Raw genomic sequence first — 15,659 nt, forward strand, 5'->3', positions numbered from 1 at the left:
CCGCTATCAACCTACTGAAACAGCAGTACCGGAGCCCGGTAAATTACATGTACACCAGGCACCTCCTAAGATCCCGCCCGCAACAGCCAGGAGAGTCTGTAGCTGAATTTTTACGGGCGCTAAGAGCACTCGGCAGGAACTGTGACTTTAAAGCGGTGACGGCTGTTGAAAATACGGAAGATAATATCCGCGATGCCTTTGTGAAAGGCCTACGGTCCGACTACTCACGGCAAAGACTGCTTGAAGCTAAAGACCTCGACCTGGACAAAGCTGAAGCCCTTGCTCTCTCCCTACAGGTGGCCCATCAGGACCAGGAGGCGTTTTCCAGGTACTGCTCGCGACCCTGGGACTCGGGCCCGACCCCTACCGCAATACCCTTCGCAGCGCCGCCCCCGGGACCTACCTCAGCGTCGGCGTCCCGGACCCGACCGGGCCCGCCACCCCCGGTACCGGCTCCGACATCGGGCACCCGCGATCGGGCCGCCGGCTGCTTCTTTTGCGGCCAGGAGAAGCACCCGAGGTCGCGCTGCCCAGCCAGGAACTCTACCTGCTCAACCTGCAGGAAGAAAGGCCACTTCTCTAAGGCCTGCAGGAGCGGATCTTCAGAGGCCAGCAGTGCCTCATGCGAACTGTGGGGGCGGCCATCTTCTTTCAAGGCAACTGAGGCCAGCATCCCCACACGTGAGTCATGGGGTGGCCATCTTTGATCAAGGCAACCGACCCCACTAGTGCCTCATGTGAGTTATGGGAGCAGCCATCTTCTCCGCCATTTTGTCCTACCTCGTGGGAGACGCCATTTTACCCACCACGCCCGACTGCCACCGGGCCTCCGGACCCGACGACCGCCTCGCCCGCAGACGACAACGACTCGCTTACCTACACACTAGCCTCCGTCACTCTGGATCAAGCCCGCCCACACCACCTGTCCAAGTCGATGATGGACATCAAAGTAAACGGCCACGCCACGACCTGCCTGTTCGACAGCGGAAGCACGGAGAGCTTCATCCACCCAGACACGGTGAGCCACTACTCCCTCCCTGTCCTGCCAACGCGCAACCGAATCTCGATGGCATCGAGGTCCCACGCCACGGACATTAGCGGCTACTGTGTTGTGACCTTGTCGGTTAAGGGTACGGAGTATAAAAATTTTAAACTCCTCATCCTCCCCCAGCTCTGCGCTGCCATCCTACTAGGGATGGACTTCCAATCCCACCTCCAAAGTGTAACCCTAGCATACGGTGGACCCCTCCCCCCACTCACAGTCGACAACCAGCGAATGTTAAACCGCCCACCGCGTAACACCTGCAGCCTATCCACCCTCAAGGTGCCGCCACCTTCCCTGTTCGCTAACCTCACCCCCGACTGCAAACCCGTCGCTACCAAGAGCAGGCAGTACAGTGCTGGGGACAGAGCCTTCATTAGCTCTGAGGTGCGGCGCCTCCTGAAAGAGGGCATTATCGAGGGGAGCAACAGCCCCTGGCGTGCCCAGGTCGTGGTCGTTAAGACCGGCGATAAAAATCGCCTGGTCATCGACTACAGCCAGACCATAAACAGATACACCCAGCTGGACGCATACCCCCTTCCCCGCATATCTGACATGGTCAAGCAGATTGCACAATACCGCGTATTCTCGACCATCGACCTTAAGTCGGCCTACCACCAACTCCCTATCCACCCCGAGGACCGCCAGTACACCGCCTTCGAGGCAAATGGGTGCCTATACCACTTCCTTAGGGTCCCCTTCGGTGTCACCAACGGGGTCTCGGTCTTCCAAAGGGAGATGGACCAGATGGTTGACCAGAACGGACTGCAGGCCACATTCCCCTATCTAGATAACGCCACCATCTGCGGCCGCGACCGGCAGGACCATGACGTGAATCTGGAGAAATTCCTCCGTACGGCCCAACGGCTGAACCTCACCTACAATAAGGAGAAATGTGTGTTTAACACCTCGCGCCTTGCCATCCTTGGCTGTGTAGTAGAGAACGGACTCATCAGCCCCGACCCCGAAAGAATGCGCCCCCTCATGGAGCTACCCCTCCCCCACTGCCCTAAGGCACTTAAGAGAACCCTGGGGCTCTTCACCTACTCTGCCCAATGGGTGCCCAATTATGCGGACAAAGCCAGACCCCTCATGAAGTCCACATCCTTCCCCCTCACGGAGGAAGCGTGCGCGGCCTTCTCCCTCATCAAGGGAGACATAGCCAAGGCCACAATGCACGCAGTGGATGAGTCCATCCCCTTCCAAGTGGAGAGCGATGCATCCGACTTCGCCCTAGCCGCTACCCTTAACCAGGAGGGGAGGCCGGTGGCCTTCTTCTCAAGGACCCTACAGGGCCCCAAGATCCGACACTCGTCGGTCGAGAAGGAAGCCCAGGCAATTGTGGAGGCGGTACGGCGCTGGAGGCATTACCTGGCAGGCAAACGATTTACCCTCCTCACCGACCAACGTTCGGTTGCTTTCATGTTTAATAACAAGCTGAGGGGCAAAATCAAGAATGACAAGATCTTGAGGTGGAGAATCGAGCTATCCACCTACGATTATGATATCTTGTACCGGCCAGGTAAGCTGAACGAACCCCCTGATGCTCTTTCATGAATTACATGCGCCAGCGCGCATATTGATAGACTTCAGACCCTCCACAACGACCTCTGCCACCCTGGGGTCACCAGACTTTACCATTTCATTAAGGCCCGCAACCTGACCTACTCCATCGAGGAGGTCAGGACCATGACCAGGAACTGCCAGACCTGCACCGAGTGCAAACCGCACTTCTATAGGCCGGACAGAGCAAGCCTGATCAAGGCCACCCGCCCCTTCGAGCGCCTGAGCATCGACTTTAAGGGGCCTCTACCGTCATCTGACCGCAATGTGTACTTCCTCAACATCGTTGATGAGTACTCCCGTTTCCCTTTTGCCTTCCCCTGCCCAGACATGACCAGTACCACGGTCATCAAGTGCCTGAACGACCTCTTCGCCTTGTTCGGGTTCCTGAACTATATACATAGTGACCGGGGCTCCTCCTTCATGAGCGAGGAACTCCGTCAGTTCCTACTAGTGAGAGGTATTGCAGCAAGTAGGACCACCAGCTACAACCCCCGAGGGAACGGCCAGGTGGAAAGAGAGAACGCGACGGTATGGAAGGCCGTCCTCTTAGTCTTAAAGTCTAAGGGCCTCCCAACCTCCCGCTGGCAGGAAGTCCTCCCAACAGCACTGCACTCCATCCGGTCACTACTTTGCACTGCCGTTAACGCCACCCCCCATGAACGAATGTTTGTTTTCCCCAGGAAGTCGACTACGGGAACCACTCTACCAACCTGGCTGACCTCTCCGGGGCCCGTCTTGCTGCGAAAGCACATGAGGGCCCATAAAACGGACCCCCTGGTCGAGAGGGTGAACCTCCTGCACGCCAACCCCCAGTACGCCCACGTGGCTTACCCAGACGGGCGGGAGGACACTGTCTCCTTATGAGACCTCGCACCCTCGGGCACTCCGGAGACACCACCTTTACCCCCCCCCACCACCCCCCCAATTCCAGCCCAGGTAGACGGCATGCCGGAACCCCACGAGCCTTCGCCGACCACGCAGACACCAGCATTAACACCGGATAATGCAGCACCGCCGCTGCGACGATCGGAGAGGCTTACGAGGCCTCCGGACAGACTGACATACCAGAACTGGTAGTACACTTCACCCCGCCGGACTCAAATCTAAACAAGGGGTGAATGTGGTAAACCACTTTTATCGTTCACTATCGTTACACTATAGTTATCACTGTTGTATTGTTATCACTGTTCTCACTGTTGTATCACTATACGAGGTCGCCTCTTGTCGCGCTGTTATACCTGGGCTGACCACCTCCGACTCCGCCCATGGCTCCACCTACCTGCCCAGGTATAAAGGTAGTCGACTGGCTGGTATTCCTCCTTGTTGGACCCGATCACCCACGAGGGTGGGCTCTGTTATTTAGTCAATAAAAACCTTTAGTTACGTTCCTAACTCGTCGCTTTTTATTGGACGAATTGATAGGTATATCAGACAGGTACAGCATGGATTAGATACAGAGTAAAGCTCCTGTTACACTGTCCTATCAAACATACCCAGGGCAGGTACAGCACAGGTTAGATACAGAGTAAAGCTCCCTCTACACTCTCCCATCAAACACTCCCGGGGCAGGTACAGCACAGGTTAGATACAGAGTAAAGCTCCCTCTACACTGTCCCATCAAACACTCCCAGGGCAGGTACAGCACAGGTTAGATACAGAGTAAAGCTCCCTCTACACTGTCCATCAAACACTCCCAGGGCAGGTACAGCACGGGTTAGAAACAGAGTAAAGCTCCCTCTACACTGTCCCATCAAACACTTCCATGGCATGTACAGCACGGGGTGAGATACAGAAAAAAGCTCCCTTTACACTGTCCCATCAAACACTCCCAATGCAGGTACAGCATGGGTTAGATACAGAGTAAAGCACCCTCTACACTGTCCCATCAAACACTCCCAATGCAGGTACAGCATGGGTTAGATACAGAGTAAAGCTCCCTCTACACTGTCCCATCAAACACTCCCAGAGCAGGTACAGCACGGGTTAGATATAGAGTAAAGCTCCCTCTAGACTGTCCCATCAAACACTCCCAATGCAGGTACAGCACGGGTTAGATACAGAGTAAAGCTCCCTCTACACTGTCCCATCAAACACTCCCAGGGCAGGTACAGCATGGGTTAGATACAGAGTAAAGGTCCCTCTACACTGTCCCATCAAACACTTCCATGGCATGTACAGCACGGGGTGAGATACAGAAAAAAGCTCCCTCTACACTGTCCCATCAAACACTCCCAATTGTAAGTGCAGGGTTCTCAAAATTCCTGCACTCCCCAAATTATGGATCAAGGGACCCTGTTTGGATATGTCATTAAAAACAGGGTACCCAAAATGGCTTCTGTAACCTCGTGACCAAAAACAACAGGATTTTTAAAACAGGGCTCTGCAGACAGGCAGGCCCGGAGATGAAACTTAAAATGCAGGAATCTGTGAAAAGGACTCTCTGGAGCCAGCCAGACAAAGTAAACACAGAATACGCATTCATTCGACTTGAAATAGATCAAGCTAGAATGGGCCTAGAATCGAGGTCATTAGGTTTCTGCATATTTAATCGGTAACAGCTCACAGTAGCCATCAAGTCAGGATGGGGACAATTAAGGTTCATCCATGACAAACAACCAGGACATCGGGGCCATTCGACCCGGAGACCACCACTCCACAAGTCGTAAAAATAAATGGCTGTAATCATTTAAACAAGCCCGCCAAAAGTTAGACAATGGACTGACCTGATTTGGCGCGCAGATAAGGAGTTGAAGAACGGGTATAATTGTAGGCCCATCAGTGGCAATCGCTCTCTTGACTCTTGACTCTTTTCTCTTGCCTGTGGCCTTGGCCTGCTGCCTCTCGTACTCGCACCCTGGCCTCGTGGCAGGCTCTCTTCTCGCTCCCCGCGCCGCTCAACAACCAAGGATGCCCATTACACTGGGGCCAAACGCGGGAGGAGAACGAGGCCTGAGTTCAAAACCACACAGGACACACAGGCCACAAACGGGCAGACGAGACGAGATGAGACGAAGAAGAAGGTAAACCGGTAGAGGCAGAGAAGGGCAGCGGAAAGATGCATTTGGGGACAAACGGCCAGTTATAAGCTGGTGTTTGGTGAATAAGTTGACGTTATAGTGTAACCCCAATTTAAGAATATTCTGGCGTTCGAAGGATGGGTAGCAAAATCGAGACATACAGCCTAGTTATAAGCTGGCATTTGTCACCTGGACAGTAATAGCCCGGTTAAAGAATAAACTGGCGTTCGAAGCATGGATAGTGAAATCATTTAGACGGTAAAGACCGCCAATCGACCCCCGACCATAACATTACCGCTGACGACCGCCCGAGGGAGAAGAAGAAGAAAACCCATCACGACTCGACGACGATGTTAGCTGAGGAAAAGGAGGGTGCTTCCCATCAACAACTTCAGCGCCACGCCCTGAGACCACATGGCGACGGGATACCCCAAAGGACAGCAAGAACGGACCCCAAAACTCACAACCATTAAAGCAACAGGTTTTGGATTGGTGAGCATGAATTCCTGGCCCCTCATAGCTTAATCTAGTTAGGTATAGGGGGTGGGATAAGGATAAGGAGATTGTTAATGTAGTTGTTTCCCCTCGATGTGCCGTGTGTTCCCCATTCCCATATAAGTGTAATTGTTTATGCCTGTATTTCATACCAGTAATTTTCATAAGATTGTTTTATTCTGCTTTTAATAAAATTTTGGTTTTCTTACACTAAACCACTTGTCTACTCGATTTTCTGTATCGTCGCCTGTACCTAAGTCCAGTGTCTAGAACCCAGGGGTGTGGGAGCGATTCGAACCTCTCACAGGACAGTCAGAGGCGAAGCTGACTGGGCACGCCACCCACTACAGAAATGGCGACTGCGGCAGGACTCCGGCAACAGGGGTGCGATACAGTAGACAATGGTTCAGATGAGCAAACCATGATGGAGGAAAGGATTTCTGATTATGTTTAGCAAGGTGAATATCACAAAGAAGTGGATCACCACTCTGTTAAGGGCTGGGCGTCCGGTAGATGCAGCAGCTAGTGGACAGAGGGGAGGGAACACAAGAAGTCCTTAAGAGAAGGCAGTCTGACTGATGTGTTTCAAAAAGCAGGTCCAGCATGTGGACAGACTCATTGCAGCACAGGCAGCCGAGTTAAAGGAGTCAGCCCTGGAGATCCAGGACAAGGCAGGGGAGAAGTTACTGGTGGCATTGCAGGCCCTGAATCAGGAAAGGATGCATTTAATGGGTGAACATAAGGCCCAGTTGGAATACCTACAGTGCCAAGTCACCGAAGCCAAGGGTAATGAGTTAAGGTTGCGGGAAAGGAACGCCCGCCTAGCAAGGCAAGTTAGAGAGCAGGAGGAGAAAGTAAAAGAGGTAAAGGCAGCTTACAAGATAGCGAGTGAACAAGGGTTTGAAGATGCAGATCATGCCCCCTGCAAGGAACAGATAGAAAATCTGAGCTTGACCCTGAGGAAGGCAAAAGGCATGGTGTGCCTCATAAGCCCGAAGGCAGGCCAGGCAGATTTTATGGGGAACGAGGGGAGGACAGTTCAAACATCACTGGTAGTGCCCAGGGACGACCCGGTTGAGGAACAGGAGGTCTCACGACCACCACCCGTAGCGCCAGGTTTTAGCGAGGTCTGGCAGCAAGGGGGGGTGGAGCCAGAGGTGGGAGCGGAGGTGGAGCAACCCCAGCCAGAGAGGTCGGAGCCGGGACCGATGTGCTCAGCCCGGCATCGGAGGTTCGGCCCACCCGTCAATAGTGACGATGAGGGACCCCTCCCAAACCAGTTCGTATTACCCTATAGCACCCAACAGCTTAGGGCTATGGTGAGCCATATCCCAAAGCTCTCCGAGACGGGAGACCCCTCGATCCACTTCAGGGAAGTAGAGCAGGCAGCCAGCGTCAACGACTGCGATGGCGCTGAGCAGGCCTAAATGCTGCTATTCTCCCTGGAGAGTAGGCTCCTCCAATCCCTCTCTGATGAGTGTAAGAAGGGGCAGTGCAGGTATGAGGCGCTCAGGGATGAAGTTCTGGAGGCCATGGGGATGAATGAGGGACGTCCTTTCTCCCGTGTGGAGAAGACGGTCCAGCTCACAGGGGAAACCCCACAGGCTTTCGCGGACAGGTTATGGCCGGTGTACCGGAGTGCCTGTCCGGGGACACCTAACCGAGCGTTCCTAAACAGGGATCCACTGGCTCATTGGCTCCGTTGCCTGGTGGCGAACAGCTTGCCACAGGTCCGGGCCAAGGCGGAAGTCTGGTTCGACCCCAAGAATCCCCAGACCACCGAACTTACGGTGATCAGACAGTTGACCCTAGCCTATAAGAACGGTAGGGGAACCGATGCACACCCACCTAAGGGGAAGGTGCATGAGGTAAAACCCGGACCGGGTAGGAAAGAGTGGCATCAGGAGGGGAATAACCCCCGTAACACACAGACGAATTGTTACGGGTGTGGAAAGGACGGTCATTGGCGGAAGGAGTGCAAAAACCCTTGGAAAGACAACAAGGGAAAGAATTCCACAGCCCCAGCCCAAAAGACGGAGGCGGGAATCCCTCCCGCAGCGGCCGAGTCATTCTTGGACACCATGAGGTCCTTATTGACTGGCCACGGGAGTGTAGCAACCGCTACCGGTGCTCTGACCCCATCAGCCCCATCCAACCCACAGCCATGACTAGAGCCAGCGTAGCCTGTTTACCTGTGTCCCCTGAAGTATGATGTATGAAAGAGACCCCTCGTGGAGATGGAGGTAGAAAAGGTCTATTGGACACGGGGGCATCATGCACCGTGGTCCATTCAGCTAACCCCACCACCTCACCTCTATCTAACGGGGTCCCATACAGTCTGTCGGGGTTCACAGGCAAAGAACAGGCTGGCTTGTTTTCCATCCTGCTCGCCATTCGTTTAGGACCGCTCTGCTCCAAGTGGACCTGTGTCCTGATGAAATGGGAAGTGGAGGGTGGAAGAGGGGTCCTGGGGGCCGACTTTATTGTAGGCCACGGGATCCTAGTAGATTTAAGGAATCATTGCCTATGGGGGGCAAGTACAGGAAAGGATGGCGAGGTAGTAATAATCCCAGGGAAAGAAGGGAAGGGGACCCTATGCACCATCAAGCCCAAAGAGGGTTATAACCTCGAGCTCATGGTCAGTAACACCTCACAGGAGTTCCAGGCATTTGTGCAGGCCCACCTAGCCACATTTGCCACACACAAACACGACTGCGGGAGGGTCAACGGGTTTGAGGTCAGCGTAGACGGGGACCCCATGGCCCGACCACAGAAACAGTATAACTTCTCCAGGGAAGCGGAGCCAGACATGGAAGCAGCCATGTCCTCTTCAGTGCAGCAGGGAGTTCTGAGACCGATAGCCACCCACGTAAACTCTCCACTGTGGCCAGTTAGAAAGCTGGACAATTCCTGGAGGGCCACAGTGGACTATCGAGTGCTCAACAGTAACATCCCAGTGTGTGCACCCATGGTAGCAGCAGTTGCCATAGAGTCATAGAGTCATAGAGTCATAGAGTTTTACAGCACAGAAAGAGGCCCTTCGGCCCATCGTGTCCGCGCCGCCCATCCATCCCTGTCCTGTCTAATCCCATTTTCCAGCATTTGGTCCATAGCCTTGTATGCAATGGCATTTCAAGTGCTCATCCAAATGCTTCTTGAATGTTGTGAGGGTTCCTGCCTCTACCACCCTTTCAGGCAGTGAGTTCCAGATTCCAACCACCCTCTGGGTGAAAAAGTTCCTCCTCAAATCCCCTCTAAATCTCCTGCCCCTTACCCTGAATCTATGCCCCCTTGTTATTGACCCCCCTACTAAGGGGAAAAGTTCCTCTTTATCTACCCTATCTATGCCCCTCATCATTTTGTACACCTCAATCAGGTCCCCCCTCAGCCTTCTTTGCTCCAAGGAAAACAACCCCAGCCGGTTTAGTCTTTCTTCATAGCTGAGGCGCTCCATCCCAGGTAACATCCTGGTGAATCTTCTCTGCACCCTCTCCAAAGCAATCACATCCTTCCTATAGTGAGGCGACCAGAACTGCACACAGTACTCCAGCTGTGGCCTCACCAGCGTTTTGTACAGCTCCATCATAACCTCCCTGCTCTTATATTCTATGCCTCGGCTAATGAAGGCAAGTATCCCATATGCCTTTTTAACCACCTTGTCTACCTGTTCCGCTGCCTTCAGAGATCTATGTACATGTACACCAAGGTCCCTCTGACCCTCTGTACTTCCTAGGGTCCTACCACTCATTGTGTATTCCCTTGCCTTATTTGTCCGTCCAAAATGCATCACCTCGCACTTTTCAGGGTTAAATTCCATTTGCCACTTTTCCGCCCATCTGACCAACCCGTTTATATCGTCCTGTAGCCTGAGGCTTTCCTCCTCGCAATTTACCACCCCACCAATTTTCGTGTCATCTGCGAACTTACTGATCATACCTTTTACATTCTCATCCAAATCATTTATGTAGATCACAAACAACAAGGGACCCAGCACCGATCCCTGAGGTACCCCACTGGACACAGGCTTCCAGTCACAAAAGCAACCTTCGACCATCACCCTCTGCCTCCTGCCACTCAGCCAGTTTAGGATCCAACACGCCAAGGCACCCTGGATCCCATGGGCTCTTACCTTCTTGACCAGTCTCCTATGCGGGACTTTGTCAAAAGCTTTACTGAAGTCCATGTAAACCACATCCACAGCATTTCCCTCATCCACCCCCCTAGTCACCCCCTCGAAAAATTCAATCAGATTTGTCAGACATGATTTACCCTTGACAAAGCCATGCTGACTATCCCCGATTAATCCTTGCCTCTCCAAGTGGAGACTAATTTTGTCCCTCAGAATTTTTTCCAATAATTTCCCTACCACAGATGTTAGGCTCACTGGCCTGTAATTCCCTGGTTTATCCCTGCTACCCTTCTTGTATAATGGTACTACATTAGCTGTTCTCCAGTCCTCTGGTACATTGCCAACCTGATAGGAATTATCCCAGCATCCACGAACACTTTCACGGTGCTGGATATTTCCAACGGGTTTTGGTCCATCCCTGTAAGGGGGGAGAATCAGTACAAGTTTGCCTTTACGTTTAAAGGGCAACAGTACATGTGGAACTGCTTACCTCAGGGCTTCAACAACAGCCCCAGCATTTTCCATCAGTGCATGGCAAACAGTTTCAAGGATTTCAGTCAGCCCAGACAGTTGGTACAATATGTGGATGACCTGCTCCTGTTCATCAATTCGAGAGAGGAGCATGGCCCACTATTGGCCGAACTGCTGGAGCTGCTCGGGCAAAAGGGTTTTAAGGTAAACCCCAAGAAAGCGCAGATCGGCCAGCAGGAGGTGAAATTCCTAGGCCTGACCGTATGCACTGGAGAAAGGGCCATAGATAAGGCTAGGAGAGAAGCGGTACAAGAGTTACCAGTCCCCAACACAGTCACGGGTGTGAGGTCATTTCTAGGGCTAACCAGGTACTGCAGAGACTTCATTGATAACTATGCAGCCACAGCAGCCCTTCTGCTCCGACTCCTACACAAGGGAATGGAGTGGGCTTGGTCTTATGTTCATTAATAAATAGACATTCTTATTATGAACACAGCTAGCTTTTGCTAGTTACTTTATTCAGCACATGTGGACTAGGTACAGTATCTGTAGAGGCTTCCATCTTGACTGCTGCCTTGTGGGTAGCCTAGTGCCTCATGGGTAATGTAGTCTTAATATACATACAGCTGGGTAGTGTAGTCTTATACATACAGCTATATACAGCTCTACACAGCTTTACGGCTCCACCTAGTGTCCACTATAGAATGACATGTTATTGATCATTACATCCCCCTTTCTTTGAGGTTTAACAAAATCAATATCAATCAACTTTCAAGAAAACAATAAAGATAATATCAGTAACACTTTTGTTAGTGCTCTATAAACATAAACATTTTCAAAACAGTCAACACATTTTCAAAGCTTTACATTGTACTCAAAGATTAAGTCTATCAGGCTCTTTTACTTCACGTGTGGATCTTCTCAACACGGGTAAGTCTGATGTGTCTTCATGAGATTGTTCTGGCGGTGAATGACAAGATGCAGTTGCGGCATTGTCATCAATCTGGTCTTGTATAGATCGAGATCTCCTTTTTTGAGGGCTGCACATTTTCTGTATCTTTTTTGATTTCGTCACATGACACCATTCCTACAAAAAATGTCTCACTTAAATCAGTGTCCTCAATCACATTAACTTGTTGCCCTTTCGTTGTTTTTACTTTTGAAAAGCATTGTTTGGCAAAGTGATTCTTTCCATTACACTTTGTGCACATTTTTCCAAACGCTGGGCATTGTCTTAACTGGTGTTTGTAACCACAGCGTTTACAATTAAAAATTTCATCCTCCGATTGCTTTTCATTTCTGTTCTGCCCATGTTTCTTCCCCTTATAGGACACAGCACCGACAGCAGCATTATCACTCGTTACAATCGCATCATTATTGATTTCACTGAAAGTCTTCGCGTGCTTTCGAGCTAGCTCGCTGGCTTGGCATATTTTCACTGCATTTTCCAAATTTAGTTCGGTTTCTCTCAACAGACGTTCCCTGACTTTTTTATCATGAATACCAAACACAATCTGGTCACGAATCATGGATGATTTCAGCTCAGAGAAATTACATGTCTGTGCTTTCAGTTTCAGATCAGTTATAAAGCTATCAAAAGTCTCATTTTGCTGCTGTGTCCGAGAACAGAAGATGTATCTTTCATACGTCTCATTCTTTTTGAGAGAGCAATGTGCATCAAATTTTTTTAGCACATCTTCTAATTTTTCTCTGTTCTCCTCTGGATTAAATACAAATGTATTAAATACCTCTATCGCCTGTGGGCCTGCAACCGTAAGCAGCAACGCTATTTTCCTTGCGTCTGGCTTCGTACCGAATCTGATGGCAGCAATGTAGAGTTTGAATTGTTGTTTAAAAATCCGCCAATTGTAGTCGACATTTCCCTCGAGATTCAAATGCTCTGGTGGCTTCAAATTCTCCATGTCGCTTTTCACAATTTTTTAGCAGATATTTACAACTCTTGGTATCCTGGTACCATCTTATATTCATTAATAAATAGACATTCTTATTATGAACACAGCTAGCGTTTGCTAGACACTTTTATTGAGCACATGTGGACTAGGTACAGTATCTGTAGAGGCTTCCATATTGACTGCTGCCTTGTGGGTAGCCTAGTGCCTCATGGGTAATGTAGTCTTAATATACATACAGCTGGGTAGTGTAGTCTTATACAGACAGCTATATATAGCTCTACACAGCTCTACAGCTACACCTAGTGTCCACTATAGAATGACATGTTATTGATCATTACATTGGGATGAGGGTTGCCAGGCAGCATTTGTCAGGCTCAAGAAGGACTTACAGACCGCATCAGCTCTAGGGGCCATAGATGGGGGGAAAGAGATTTTCCTGGAGGTAGCAGCCAGCGGGGACTGCCTGAGTGCTGTGCTGCTCCAAGAGTGGCATGGCAGGCTGAGGCCAGTGGCCTACTCCTCCAGGATACTCACGGATGTGGAGAGGAGCTACTCCAACTGTGAGAGGCACTTTTTAGCCACATATTGGGCTGTGAAAAGATCACTGATCTTCACAGGCACCTCTCCCATCACCCTCCTCACCCATCACACACCCGCCCAGATGCTCTTGGATGGGAGGATCAAGGATGGAACAGTGAGCAGTGCCCGCATTGCTCGCTGGACCCTGCTCCTCTCACAGATAGACCTCAAGGTGAAGGGTCTCTGCAAGCCAAAGCTCGCAGCCAACCTGATATATCCTGGAACAGCCCACCGGTGTTCCATAGAAGGGGTTTGAGAAGTGGACATAGGTTTACGGGCCAGGAAAGATCCCACAGGCCACGAGATCTATGTGGACAGCTCCAGCACGGTATCTGCTGGCGAGCGACTCACGGGGTGTGGAGTTTATGACCCAGCGGCTGACATTGCCCTGGCAATTAAGCTCCCCAGCACCATGAGTGCCCAGCAGGCTGAACTGTCTGCGGTAGTGTACGTCATTACACACCCCGAAATCTTCCCCACCCCATACACGATTTGCTCAGACAGCATGTTTACGTGCAATTCGTGTATGGCGTACCTAGCCATTTGGTCCCGCCGCGGATACACCTCCGCCGACGGGAGACCCCTCACAGTGAAACCCCTGCTGGAAAAGATCCTAGCGGCAGTGGGGGAGGAAGAGGAGGTTTTCATTCACAAGGTGAAGGCCCATTCCTCCACAGAACCCCGCGGCCAAGGCAACCAGCAGGCTGACATGCTCGCCAAGGAGAGTGCCCACACAGGCACTTTCTGGGACCCATATGGGTCCAGACCCATGGCGGCGGTCAGAGGTAGGGACAGGACCCAAGGGAGTGCAGGGGTAGCTTTAGCCCTGGACCTTAAGACGGTACAAGCCCAAAGCCCCGTCCTCAAAACAGTCCTTAGTGCAGTGACTGAGGGAAAAAGGGTAGAGGGTCCTTACGGCACAGCAACCGTCTCCGTCAAAGAGGGCATGCTGTTCCAGGGGGAGCAGTGGGCTGTGCCGCAACAACACCGGAGGGAATTCCTTCAACTGGGCCATGAGGGTCCAGGAGTGGGGCATCCCGGACCTGAGACCACCTGGCAACGGGTGGATCAGGCAGGATGGTGGCCAGGACTCAGGGAAGATGTCCGCGAGTTCTGCGCCGGCTGTCTGGTGTGCGCTGCGAATAACCCTGACCCCCACAAAAGGAAGGTACCCATGGGACACATCAGGAGGGTAGAGGGATGATGGCAGTCGATACAGGTCGACTACATCGAGCCCCTGCCCACCGCCCAGGGAGGCTATAAGTACTGCCTAGTCCTGGTAGATGTGTTCACGAAATGGGTAGAGGCCTTCCCCTGCAGAACAGCCACAGCTCTGGGTACTGCCAGGATCCTGGTCCGGGAAGTGTTCTCGCGATGGGGGCTACCACAGTATGTGGAGTCCGACCAAGGGAGTCACTTTACCGGGCATGTAATGCAGAATACCCTTATGCTGCTAGGCATCGAGGGGAAGTGGCACGTGGCCCACAATCCACAGTCATCAGGGATTGTGGAGAGAATGAATAGGACCCTGAAAGAAAGGTTGAGGAAGGAGACGGTGGACTCGCCACGTAAATGGGTCGAGGTCCTACCGTTGGTTCTGATGGGGATCCTGGCCAGCCAGTCAAAAAGCACGGGGTACTCCCCGTACGAGCTGATGACTGGCCGGGTTATGCGGACCCCCACCCATGTACTAGCCCCGGTGCTCACAGACGGTCAGCTCAGAGAGGTAAACCGGGACATGTTCGCCCGAAACCTCTTCGAGCACCTTAAACAGGCCCACGAGCAGGCGGCTGGGAACATGGGAAAGCAGCATTGGAGTAACCGATTGCTGTTAGAACCCCGAAAGCACCACGAGTGGGAGGTAGGAGATCAGGTCATGGTGAGGAACTATGCCCGAGTAGGGAGTCTGTAACCATTATACATGGGGCCCTACAGCATTGTAGACAAAGCCAGCCCCATGGTATACGCCGTTAAGATGCCTCGGCGCACAAAATGGTTTCACATTAATCGGTGCAAACTGTTTAAACCTGAAAGGAGAAAACAGCCAGTTGGGGTAGGGTCTGAGGATAGAAATCCTCAGCCTGCAGCGGGGGCGAGTTCACAGGCTGCACAGGCAGGCGCTGTGGCTTGCTTAAGGGGAGGGGCCATCCCGCCCACCGATTGGGACACCCCCCCACTCTTCTGGGCTCCAGATGAGGAGGGACCCGAGGGCGAAGACCCCACCCCTGACCCAGGTTTAAAGGAGGAGGGACCCGAGGGCGAAGACCCCGCCCCGGACCCAGGTTTGGGGCCTGGGGGCGGAGACTCTCAGCCTGCAGCAACAGGCCGTGAAGAGTTAACTGCCCCTAGCCCAGGTTCGGAAGAGGTAAAGCCTGAGGGCGAGGACCCCCAGCCAGCGGCAGTGGTGAGCCCACAGACCGCACCGGAGGGGGCAGCGGTTCGGGTTA

Source organism: Somniosus microcephalus, chromosome 31 (assembly GCF_052327205.1).
Source record: "Somniosus microcephalus isolate GS21.2 chromosome 31, FLI_Smic_1.0, whole genome shotgun sequence".
Lineage (NCBI taxonomy): Eukaryota > Metazoa > Chordata > Chondrichthyes > Squaliformes > Somniosidae > Somniosus > Somniosus microcephalus.